Here is a 12,915-nt window from a genome sequence, read left to right as displayed (position 1 = left end):
TATTCAATATGCAAAATACGAAAAGCAATTGCTTTGAGACTTGAGTTGTTGCATAAGCATCTGCATTTAGAGTTGCGTCTCTCTTTGTTGATCTTCTTGCTATTTTATGCTCATCTTCATGTCTACTTGTTTCGTCGATTGAGCCTCTAACTCATGCTGTTTTGCAATCAATTCTTCGATCCTAGAATTCGCATTCTCTAACGCTACAGCAGTAGTACTTGACGTTGATGAAGAGTTTGAAGGTTTTACATAGCTACCCAAACCCCTCAAATACCCTGAACGTTGACTCAAAATTTGTGTAAAAATTTCAACATCACTTGTTGATGAATTCTGATATGATGCAGCTTCAGCACGGAGGGCAACCATTTTATCTTACACACAACATTTAAAATTAATATTGACACAATAATTTAAATATGTTTAATTAAAATAAGTTATAATACTTACATAATTCACAAGAACATCAGGATGAGTCCATTCTCCATTACTATTAGTATGTGATATAGCATATAATTTTGTCAGATCATAATTGGTGTCTGACTCTTTCTATAAAAATATTGTTAAGACATAAAGTCAATATTAAAAATGAATTATATAGAATGAAAAAAAAGAGGACATTATTAATTTCATAGATAGACAATAGAAAGATCTTGAACCTACATGATGATGAATCTTCAACTTCGATATATTTGTTTTGTTTATAAAACTTCGCTCCAGTCTCCTGCATTGAAGTTGTAAAAATCAGTGAGTAAAAATTACGAATAGGACACATAAAGAATTCATTTAACTTACCTTATATAATGGATCCTCAAACATGTCGTAAAATTTTTTCCAATCTTCAGGTTGGACATCCTGAAAAGGATGCTAGCGTGCATCTTCCTTGTTCTCGTACTTCTTGTAATGTTCGTGACACATTGCCTTATACTTATAGAATGAATTAAACATCAGCTCATCGACAGTTTTACGCTCCTCTTTCCGACCAAAATTTAGTTTGCAGTCATCATTGAAAAAGTATATACACAAAGATATTATTATTTAGAATATTAAATAATATCAATCTAAATTTATTATTTAAATATTACATATCAAACGAAACTTCTTATAAGCTATTTCACATCTTGCGGGACTTTATGCCATGAACTCGTAGCCAAATGTGCATAAGTTTGTGTAAGATCACCCACATGCAATGCAAGCCAAGTTGCTTGTTGTCCTTCACCTCCGGTATATTTGTTAGGAATGTTAAACTTAATCTTACCCATTTTACGCTATTTTTCCAACATCACGCCTCTAGTAGTGCCTCATCTGTGACAAGATAGAGGGGTATACAGGATCTGTATTTGAGGAGTTCTTGTTATATTTCTAGTGGATGGACTCGCTGCATATCTCAGTATTCCTAGACCGGTCGATGCCTATCCGACCTGCTGCCTAGAGAGTCTGATCCTTCAGGTGATGCAAAGACTGCTCAGGACGAGGGACTAGTTTATATAGATGAGGTCAATACACTCGCTAATCATGAGGTCAGAGACCTAATTGTTGGTCCAAATGCTCCAGTGTACAATGGGATGAAGAGTATTAGGTAGACGGATTTATCTTCTTTTTTTAAGATCATAAATTTGATAATCGGCAATAATATTGACCCTCGGCAGGATAAGATCGAGATTGGCATAGATCGAGCGTGTAACGTCCGTCCTTGTGGTGAGACTTTTTATAAAATAATTTTAGAAATGACGACAAGAATTACCGTTCGATTTAAAACTTTTTACTTCCATAGCCAGAGTGCAAGACTCTATGTTATAAAAATAAAATGTGATTTGATAATAAAAGAGGTTTACAATGGAAAATATTAGTCTTACAATAAAATAAAAAAGCCTCTCATGCAGTTAGAACTCTCATGCCTAAACTTTCGTGCTCTTCCCCTTGAGCCGTGTTCGCCTTGACACGTACTGCTCATTCAGTCCCTGTGAGAGGAGGGGCATACATAAAAACTAAAATAAGTCGATGACTCGTAAGCATTACTTTATACAGTTAAAATATAATAATATAGGTTTTCATTCATACATTCATCATTCCATACATACTATACGTACATGCATACATGCGTTCATTTGAAAACATTACTGGGCGGGGTTTTTCTTTAAAAATGAGCTTTCTTTTCTTAAAACGTGTCCCCCATCAGTGCCTTCATTTCTTAAGAATTAGATGCATTAATGCATTCATACATTCATACATTCTTTAATATGAACCCGTAGGAAATATAATCCCTTGAACCTACAATCAATTTGAAAACTTCCCAAGAAAGCCAAAATCAAGTCAAACGGATGGAGAATCCAGACCCGATGAGAACTTGTTTTAAGAACCTAGATTATATTAAAATCTAGACCCGTTGAAGACCCGTCTCAAGAACCCAGATTACAAGGAGGAACGCCACAAAGGTTCTGATTTACTTTTGATAAGTTTAAAAGTTCAATCAAGAATAAGATGAGTAAAACTCAACTTACAATGAATAAATTCATCAAATTTCATAAAAAAAACTCTTAGAATGAGGCTAACAAAGAGTATTTAAACCAAAACCTAATTAAAACCCTAGCCAAAATAAAGCCTCAACTTCCAAAAATACTCCTAAGTGAACAGTGCCACGACTACAGTACGACGCTACAGTAACTCTCAGCTACAGTACTTTTGAAACCTTAGTTGCTACAGTACTTCTTAAAACCCTAGTTCAACAAAATAATAAATTTTCCAACATGCCCTTGAATAGACCCCCTTAAGTCCTTCTCATAATTAAACCCAATAATTCTAAACTAATAAAATAAATCATTTAAATGAATTAAACAAGTTTAAATCCTTCAGGAGCCCAAAGCCTTTAGTCTTGTCGTTGCCCTCTTCCATAGCTTATTAAATGAATTAAAACGGGATCTTCATCATTCAAGCCCATCTTGAATGTTGGGCTCTTACTAAACTTATCCCAAGTGGATTACATCAATCCTTGCATTGCTCCTTGATCTTCTTGACCCATTTGGAAGTTGCAAAGGATCTTTAAGACTAAGCCCATCTTGGTTCACATCACAAAGGATCTTTAAGACTAGGCCCATCTTGGTTTCCATCATTCTTTCTTATCACTTTCATTGGCCGGTACACACTGTAATGCCCAGTGTGTTGGGATTAGTTGTCTTCTTTTAGACTCGAACTCTGCCCGTGACTACGAGTTGAGAATCCCTTTTCAATTAGGGGCAGCACTGAGTGCACTACCAGTACTACTTACCCAGCATTGCAATCTGCCCAGTCCTTTGGTACCCTTTTCATTCATTTATGTGGCCATTATGTATTTTCATACATTAAACGTTCAGTCCTTTCTTTCAGTTCAATCATTTCTTTTCAGTTCATTTCAGCTCTATATTTTATTTAACAGTTCATTCATGGAAAACGTCATTTAAAAGCATGAGCTTAAACGTCATCTTTTATGACATCTATAAAATATTAGTTCATGGCATCCTTAAAATATCAGTTCATAGGGACATTTTAAAACACCATACTTTTTTCGCATCGTTCAAAGCATCAATTAAAGCATCAGACATCAACCTCAACATTTCTTTTCGTGGAAAATATATACAACAGATACATTGTATAATCGTCCATTCACATATGTACAATTAATACTTTTTGGTTCATAACAAGGGGCTGCCAAGGAGGGTCGTATATATATATATATATATATATATATATATATATATATATACCTTTAAACACTTATACTTAGCATGTTTTCATAAAACATCCTTGTCGTTTCGTAAGATATTGTAACGGAAAAACATTTTATTTTCATTTCGTGTATTTTAGAAAACTCTAGAAGAGTATGAACATAATACTTACTTGGATTTCATGCTACTTTCATATCATGCAGTCCATTTATGTGCATGTCAGATGACAATCTACATGCATACACATAACCTTGACGTCATTCTTTATCTAATGCATAAACAACTTAAACTAGAAATATAGCTACACTTCACTTGGAATACTCTCATTCTATCCCGTGCTTTTACGTGCTCTTTACTATGTTAAAACCTTTGAGATCCACTTACGGTCACTACATCTTCCAAACTCAATGTCTTATCCTGAGTGCCCATTCACTAAAGTGAACCCATGATTCACCTTAGGATTAAGACAATGAGTGGTTTGGATTCATAGATGAGTTGAGATATGTTAAGATGATTTGTGAATAGTAGAATAAAAATTAAATTATTTATTATATTTTGTATTAGAATTTGGAAAAGGTATTTTGGGATTTGAAAAAGTTGAATTGTTTATTATATTTTGTGTGAAAATTTGAAAAAGTTGTAATAATGAGATGAGATAAGTTGAGATGAGTTGAAATGGGTTTTGAATGCAAACGAGACCTGACCTTCATCTTCCTCTTCCTAGTGACCACATTCCGACGCATGATTCCGACCGACGAAGTCACGTATCCCAATCCTAGACAATACACTCGTTACTACCTCCATGCACCTTAGCTCATACTAATCCTCATTTCCATCCATACACGCCACACAGCTCTAAGCCAACTTCGAGGTTTAAGCACCGTGTAACCATGATTATGACAGATTATCCATTACATATGTTGAATCCGTCCGGTACATGTGTCTTGCCAGATTACACATGTACCTTACCCCTTTATCACCTAAGACCAACATATAACACGTTGATCACATGCTCGTAAGGACAAGCACCATACTCCGATACCATTATTTTCTTAACCCGGCTAGCATGACTCTTCATGTTACCAGTCCCATTTGACAGTTCATCCCAACATTTAATACGACAAGAGTCCGTTCACAACTACACCTTACGTCATGTCATATAGCTCAAGATTACTCCCAAGCTACACCATGACGGTGTCACGTCACCCGACATCCCGCTACATCATTTCTACACCAACTCTTAACTCATCATGAGTATGGCCTCTCACGTACTCCTGTCACATTGTGACATCTCGTCACGTTCCTGCTATGTCACTCCTACACTAACCCCTCACCCATCACAAGCATGACTTCTGGTTTAACTATGTCACTTCGTGAGATTCCCCAGTCATGCTTTCACTGTGCACTCTTACACTTGTTCTGTCACTTTACACATACTCTCAGCCATAAGTCAAACATGTTGACACCTGTCACCTCAGACTACAGGCCAAGTCTTAACTACCTCTAGACACTATTCTACAATCCCCGACACTACTCACCACGCTCTACGCCCATCAACTACGCAACCATCCTTATCTCTACGACACGCCACATGGTGTATCCACCTCATGGAGTACGCTCCATGTGTACTCCTTCCATACATGTTATGACCCATCACCACTATGGCATATCCGCTATATGGTGCATCACTCCACCACATGGAGTATACTCCATATGTACTCCCTTCACACACGTTACTCCTCACAGAGTACACTACACATGTAATCTTCTCATTCCACCTTACGCCAAGAGAGTATATTTTACATATACTATTCTTATCCCATACTACACCACAAGAGTACAATTTACGCGTACTCTCTTCTCAATCCACACAACGCCACATCATCACTACAACTCATACTTCACAACCACACTTCACAGCACAGTCCACAACATTACACATCATACAACACAGATACGCCCAACATTTTACTACACAGCACATCACAATTACTAACAACACAATCTACAACCTAACGAACCAACTAAGATAAATAAAGAGAGATAGAGGGTTATACCATAGTCAGGGTTGACCAGTGCGTTGTTCGCTGACCGTCATGGTTGATGACATCGGATGGGTCGTATGTGGCAGCTAACTCGTGTACGGTGGCTACAGGTGCGGATCTATGCATAAGAGGGTTGGATTGTGGTCTTGGGGTGGTGGTCTCATGGTGGTGTCGAGGTGGCACATGTCGAAGGCACGATGGCTCATGGAGGAGTTTAGGTCGTGGATCTCAAATAGGGAAAATCAGAGGGTGTGGCCTGGGTAGTCGCGTATGGCGGCGCAAGGGTGATAAACTCGTGCGTGGGGGGGGGGGGGACTCGTGCGTGTGAGGGAGGCCTATGGGTTTCGGGTCAAGGGAAGAGGAAGGGAGAGGGTAGGGGAAGCTCATGGTAGTGCTCGGTGGCCGCATACGGCTGCACATGGGGAGAGAAACGGGTTTTACCCATTTCGATTGGCTTACCGTGAGAAGAGAGAGAGAGCTACGCGTGGGTGAGGTCGGTGGTGGCTAGCCTGGTCGCTAGCGTGAGAGGACGCCGGTGGTGGTGGCGGTGAGACCGGGCGGTGTGCGGTGGGGTTGGGCTGGAGGAGGAGGAATTCAGCTAGGGGGAGAAAGGCGTGTGACATAAGCTGGGGGAGAGAGAGGAGAGAGAGAGGGAAGGAAAAAGAGAGGGAGAAATAGAGGGGCTTGGGTATTTAATCCAGGCTCTTCATCTTGGGATCTACAAGACGATCTAACGGTAGAGAATTAAAATACTGATTTAAAATGCATAAATATTAACTTAACTAAAAGGACTAAGAGGAATTAAAGTAGAATATTATTTAAACTAAACTTTAGTTTATAAAATAATATTCCTTTGTCATTAATAAAATGATGAAGTCTTATTTAATATCTTTAAAAGAATAAAATCATTTAATTAATTAGAGTTTTCAACATAATTTAAATCTTATAATATTTAAAATAACTCAAATCATTTTAATAAATGATATTAAAATGATTTTTGATAATTATAATATTTTTAGAACTCTTAAAAAATATTATAATTGTCTTATTTAAAATCAAGCTTATTTTGAAAACACTGAAAATACTCCATATAAATATTTTCAGTGCATTTAAAACACTGGGCATACTTTAGAAATCACATAATATGTTTAAAATACACTATCGAGGTTCAGCACGTATAATGAGGCTCGCAGTCGCTAGAGAAAAGGGGTGGATTGTTACATAATTTCCATCCTTAGAATTTGTTTACGTCAGGAAGAAGAAGCGGGGTGTTACAGAGTGAAATTTATGATACGGGTCTCTCGTGACATTCTGATCAACCTCGTGGGGTACATATTTGAGTGGATTCGATCGGAAGTTTGGTACATTACGACATATATATAGCCATTTGGGATCCTAATTATTCGATTTTTGCTACATTTCTAGGTTGTGCCAGAAGTTGCCGAGCGTGCACAGGAGCCGATGGAACCGATCAACAGCACCACCCTGTCACAGAGCACGAGACACTCGAGACTTCATTTTTGTGGATCTGTTCCTGACAAGGCTAATATTCAGAGAGATGCACAACCGGGATATCCTAGAGTATTGGCTGGTGAGGCATCTACACAGACAGACGCATCATGCACATTTACTCGCGAGAAGATGGCTAACATACTGCGTGTTGAGATCGGCATACACACATCAGCGGTGATCGATGCAGTGCATACTGCCATGTCTGAGTTGTGTACAGAGATTACTGCTAGCATATTTGAGTTACGTACAGAGATTAATGCTAACATCTCTGAGTTACGTACAGAGATTCATGCCAGTAATACAACTTAGGTCACGCTCAGTACTCGACTAACACAAGTAGAAAGATGATTAGCTGCAGTCAAGGATGTGTGCAGAAACCTCGCATCACAATAGTTTCTATTATTTATTTATTTATTTATTTTGTTATAGTCATGGACAATATATATTGTGTTTTGATAATTTACTTTAGTTATAAATTAAATATTTTATATTTTCTAGAGTAATTATTGATTTATATTATATGATGTATGGTTGATAATATTTATTTAACTGAAAATCTTATTTAACATAAAAGAAATCATTAAAATATTTTTAAATTAATTATATAAAATTAATTTATGAATTCGTATATATTATATATATGTATAAATGTGGTGTTTGAATATGTTCGAACTAAACATGTTCCGTTCGAACGGTCTAGAAACCTTTCCCCCAGGTTTTGCCACCAAATCTTTTCCGTTCAAACAACAAAATTTCCTGTTCGAACGGTCTTGAACTTTCTCCGGCATAATGAATTACTTGCTCACCAAAATTTTACTGTTTGAACTTATTTTTGTTCATTCGCACGGACAAAACTTTTTGAGAGGATTGAATTCGTCACAGAAGATCCTATTCGAACAGATATTTATCCGATCGAATGGTTTTGTAAAGTCATCATTTTTTTGAGTCTCAAAAAATTACTTTTAGGGATGAAATTTAGTTTGTCTCTAAATAATTTCATCCCTAAAAGTCAAATTTTTATAGTGATTATAAATCATATCACCCAAAATTGGTTTATTAGAAGATTTTGCCACACCCAATTAATAGAAAAATCCTAAAAAATTAATACAAATATCTTTTTGTAGGTCTATTAGAAATGATTTAATTATTAGCTTGTAATTTTATCAAACTAAGCACCATAATGAAACCTTACGCGTTTCACATTAATGACCAAAATAAAGGTCTGAAACGTTATTAACTGAAAAATGTAGCTCTAATATTACTACGTAATTAAGCTTTTAAATAAGTAAAACTACCTTTCAATTGTTGTGATCAAATTGTGGAAGGTTGGCTTCTTTTTTATTTATTTAATAAATAAGACGTATACCGAATTAGGGGTGCTACCTGCACCTCTCAAGGTGAGGGGACCCCATCCCGCCCCTGAATGGGCGGGGGATGGGGTTTACCCTCCCAAAATTTGATCCCACACATCAGGTGCCAAGGGGCGGGGGCATACACCTTATTCATCCATCCCTCTGCCCTGCCCAAATGGACCCACGACCCACTAGGCAAAAAGTCAGGAAGACGAAAATCTCATCCCAAAAGGGGGTTTCTGTTGATATTGTAGATGATAAATTTGTGTAAAGTAAAACTGATTTAAATTTATGTAACTTTATATTTTTTTATATAGAATTATTTTTAATTTTACAATGAGAATATAAGTATTTGGAAAGATATATATGAAAAAGTCAATGTTCCAAAAACGATAGATGTTGTTTGAAACCTTAGGAACAAATGATAGGTAACTATATATACATAAAAATATATATATATATATATATATATTTACAAAAGTCTATAGTCCATTTGAAAAATTCGCTGATAAAGTTCTAATAAAAAATATAAATAAGCTATTCTAATCTCAATTTGTACTCATAAGAAGGTAGAAGGAAGGAGGTACTAATTTTAACCCAACTAGGAAGAGGAATTTGGTGGATTTTAATTCATTCTTAAGAAATGGTGAAAATCCTATAAAGTAAAATATGGATTCACTTTTTGGTATAAATAACTCTTTAAAGTAAAAGAGTGTTTTTGTTTAGATGTCAGGTTCTTACTACTTTTTCAGAGGTAGTTTATATGTCAGGCTCGCCATCATATTCACAACTCTAATTTTAACTTAAATTTGTGAAATGAAATTGATAGTTTATTAAGGGAAACAAATAATGATCGATAAGGAAACATCCCCATCTTTTAATTCGAATTCATGATTTACAATCACATTCCCCACTCTATGTATTAGGATCAATGGATGGTGTTTGCTAAAGTAAACCCACCTAGAAAAAGAAATGCAGAAGATGATGTCCCAACCTACTATATGATGGAACTAAATCGATAATAACATATAAAGAATAGTTACAAAATATACTAATTAAGTGAATTGGACAAGATGATTAGGGAGGAGCACCACTTTTTCATAAATATATGTATATATATATATATATATATATATATATATATATATCTCCTTATACTTAAAAGAACTTATGGATAGATGTATATGAATGAACAGTATTTTTGTTTGACACTTCATTCTTCCACTTATGTCTCTCTATTCAACCTCACAACAATTATCTTCCTCATAGCAACCTAAGCACAACACAACTTCACCGTAAATTATCCCAAAATCACAGCCGTCAATCACAAAATCACAGATTTGTACAAAACGAAAGCTAAAGACAATCTGTTGAAATTTCTAAAGATTCATAAAAAAAAAAAAATCATACCTATATACATGATCCGACGTCAACCAACAGAGGCTAGGTATGAGTAAAAAAAGTTCAAACATAAACCAAACCCAAAAACAATATGTGAGATGTTGAAATTTCTACAAGTTGAGTAAAAAAATTATACCGATATACACGAGAACAAACAAAATTAAAAAACTATCGGTAGTATGTGTAGATCTAAACAACAAAATAAGATATTCCTTAGATTTTCGTGCATGGTAGGTGAACATCCGCTGTAGGTAATAAATCATACCTAGTCGGATTTGTACAAAAAATATCAGTCTGATTTTTCTCACACTATTACAAAAAATACTACTCGGATTTGTACCAAATGAATTTTCAAATTTCTAAGGATTCACAAAAAAAATTTCTAACAAAGAAACTGACACAGAAAGAGGGAGAGATGAAAGGAAATCAGAAAAAATTTCATTTTGAGGACTCTAGACAGAAGGGCCGGCTTAATGGTAAGGCCATTTAAGCCATTGCCTAAGGCCCCCACCCTACGTAAGGCCTCCAAAAATAAAAATAAAGTGTTTTTTGTAAAAAATTTTTTAAAAAAGAAAAAACCATTTCATGAAATAAAATTTTAAATAATTTGTATAGTTTTCAATGTGTGCAAAGCCCCATAATACTAAATTTAATATTTAATACAATGATTTTTTTATAAGTAATACATGAATGAATTATTTACATTTTAAATAAATTTTTTAAGATTTTGCTAAATTGAGGCACAAAATCTACATTGAGGCATCATTTTAAGTTGTTGTTGTTATAAATATAAATTCACAAAAATTGTATTTAAAGATTTTAAAAAAAATCTCATTTTATTGAAAATTTTGAGAATATTCCATATAATAATTTTTATTTTATTGTATTATAATTATGAATGACTCACTTAAATTTTACCTTAGGCCTCAATTTGTATTGAGCTGCCCCTGGTTAGATCTCAAAGAAACAACACAGATCGAAACAAAATCCCTTCAAATTTTTATAAACTCACTGCATATATCATACCCATTTACACTGACATACCGATGTACACCAAAACAAACCAAATTGAAAAGCCATTGGTAATATGTGTAGATCTAAGACATACTTAACCCAGACGCAATGACTGCTGTTTTCGTCGTCTATGTTGAAATCAGAGACTATTTTCTTTAATTTTTTGTAGGCTTTCGGTTGGTCTTCGTGAAGAATTGAGTGACTTAGTGGAAGGGCTCGGGATGATTTTGGTCTTCAAGCTATTGGTAAGGATAGGGAGATGGAGAAAGAGAGAGAGATGTTTGAGAAAATGGTGAGGAGGACAAAAAGGAAAAAGAGAGAGAGAAGAGAAAGAAAGTTTTAGGGTTAAGTGAAATTTGGATGAAATAGGTAGTGATATTTATTATTTACTATTCTTTTAATAATCTTAAAAGGTTGTACTACCTATTTACTATTTTTTTTTTTAAATTTCTTTCTCTGCATATCAGGGCTTCAGGTGCTATGTGCAAGAGGGCATACATGCCTTGCACGTAGCTACTCATTAGTGTGTGTGTATATATATATATAAATATATAATATAAATTTGAGAATTCAAAAAATTCGAATTGCAAGGATGAATTTCAAAGAGATGAAATGTGTTAGTGTACTTACAAGTATTTACATTTACCAGTATAATGTGTAAATCTTCTCTATGGTATTAAATGTTGTAAGATGCACATGAATGCCTGTCTCTCTCCAAAATCAGTTGAGTTGACCACAAAATTAGATTCGAGCACTGAAAAATTGGAAAATTTAAGAAAGAAAAAACATAGGCGCCTCTTTCCCCCCTTCCTCGTAAAAAATCAAGAGCTCTAGATATGATTTTCGTTGGAGGGGGAGGAGGCCTCTCCTTCCCTCCTCATCTCCCCTCTCATTTCTTCCTTTCTTCATTCACCCACATTGTTTATTAATGTTTCTTTTACTTAGTTTTATTTTACTTTCCTCAAAGTCGAAAAAGACAGATCTATAGTTTTCTTGCAACTCTCAAGAGCCATGTGCGACACAAGCAGATTCACAAGTAAAAAATCGTTAGGAGGAAAGTGGTAGTTTTGTGAAAATCATCGTGTGTGGTTCTCACGCGCCCCCCACATCTGAGCGTGGTTCTCACGCACCACCCCTTCCTGTAGCTATTCTCGACACACACGCCAGATCACCAGGCTCGCCACCACTAGACATTTCAGATCTGATCTTTGTGATTGAAAAGAGACAAATGTGTTGTCTTCATGGGCTGTCACATATTCCGTAGTCTACTGGAATTGGTCCAAAATGTAATATGTCATTTTTCGCATCTATCTTACTGCTTTCTTTTATGGTTTCCTTATTGTTAATTAAATAAAAAAGAGCTTGTTTCTTGGACATTTGTTTGTAGAGGTTGAATCCTCTCTTTTTATGAAGGATGAGGTTGAGTTTCTGTTTAGGTAGAGAGTGTTGTCGCTTGGACGTTTGTTTGTAGAGAATATTAGCAATAGTGAAAACCAGACCAGATCAATTACAAAAGGAAATAATGTAATAGTAGAACTCTAAATGCATTATTTTGGTTTATGATATCATGTTTGTTATGGGGACATCCCATAATGTATCTGATCATTGATATAAGTTTCTCTGATCAATAAATGATGACAATTTCTCTTAAAAGAAAAATCTATTGAGAATCCTATAAAAAATTTCAATGGATCTAGTTATTGGATACAATAAATAATTAAGATAAAAATGGATCTCTAATGTGTAAAAAAAAATCAACAGTCCTTTATTTCTCTTTTAAATGTCGAGTAGTACTATTTGAAAGCGTTTACATCGTACACAATTTACATAGCATAATTTGATTTGTGAGACTTAAATTTTAAAATTTATTTTTCAAATCAAATTATGTCACAT

The sequence above is a fragment of the Juglans microcarpa x Juglans regia genome, chromosome 3S (genome assembly GCF_004785595.1).
Source record: "Juglans microcarpa x Juglans regia isolate MS1-56 chromosome 3S, Jm3101_v1.0, whole genome shotgun sequence".
NCBI classification, from domain to species: Eukaryota; Viridiplantae; Streptophyta; class Magnoliopsida; order Fagales; family Juglandaceae; genus Juglans; species Juglans microcarpa x Juglans regia.
The sequence above is the reverse complement of the archived record's forward strand: the minus strand, read 5'-3'. Positions refer to the sequence as shown.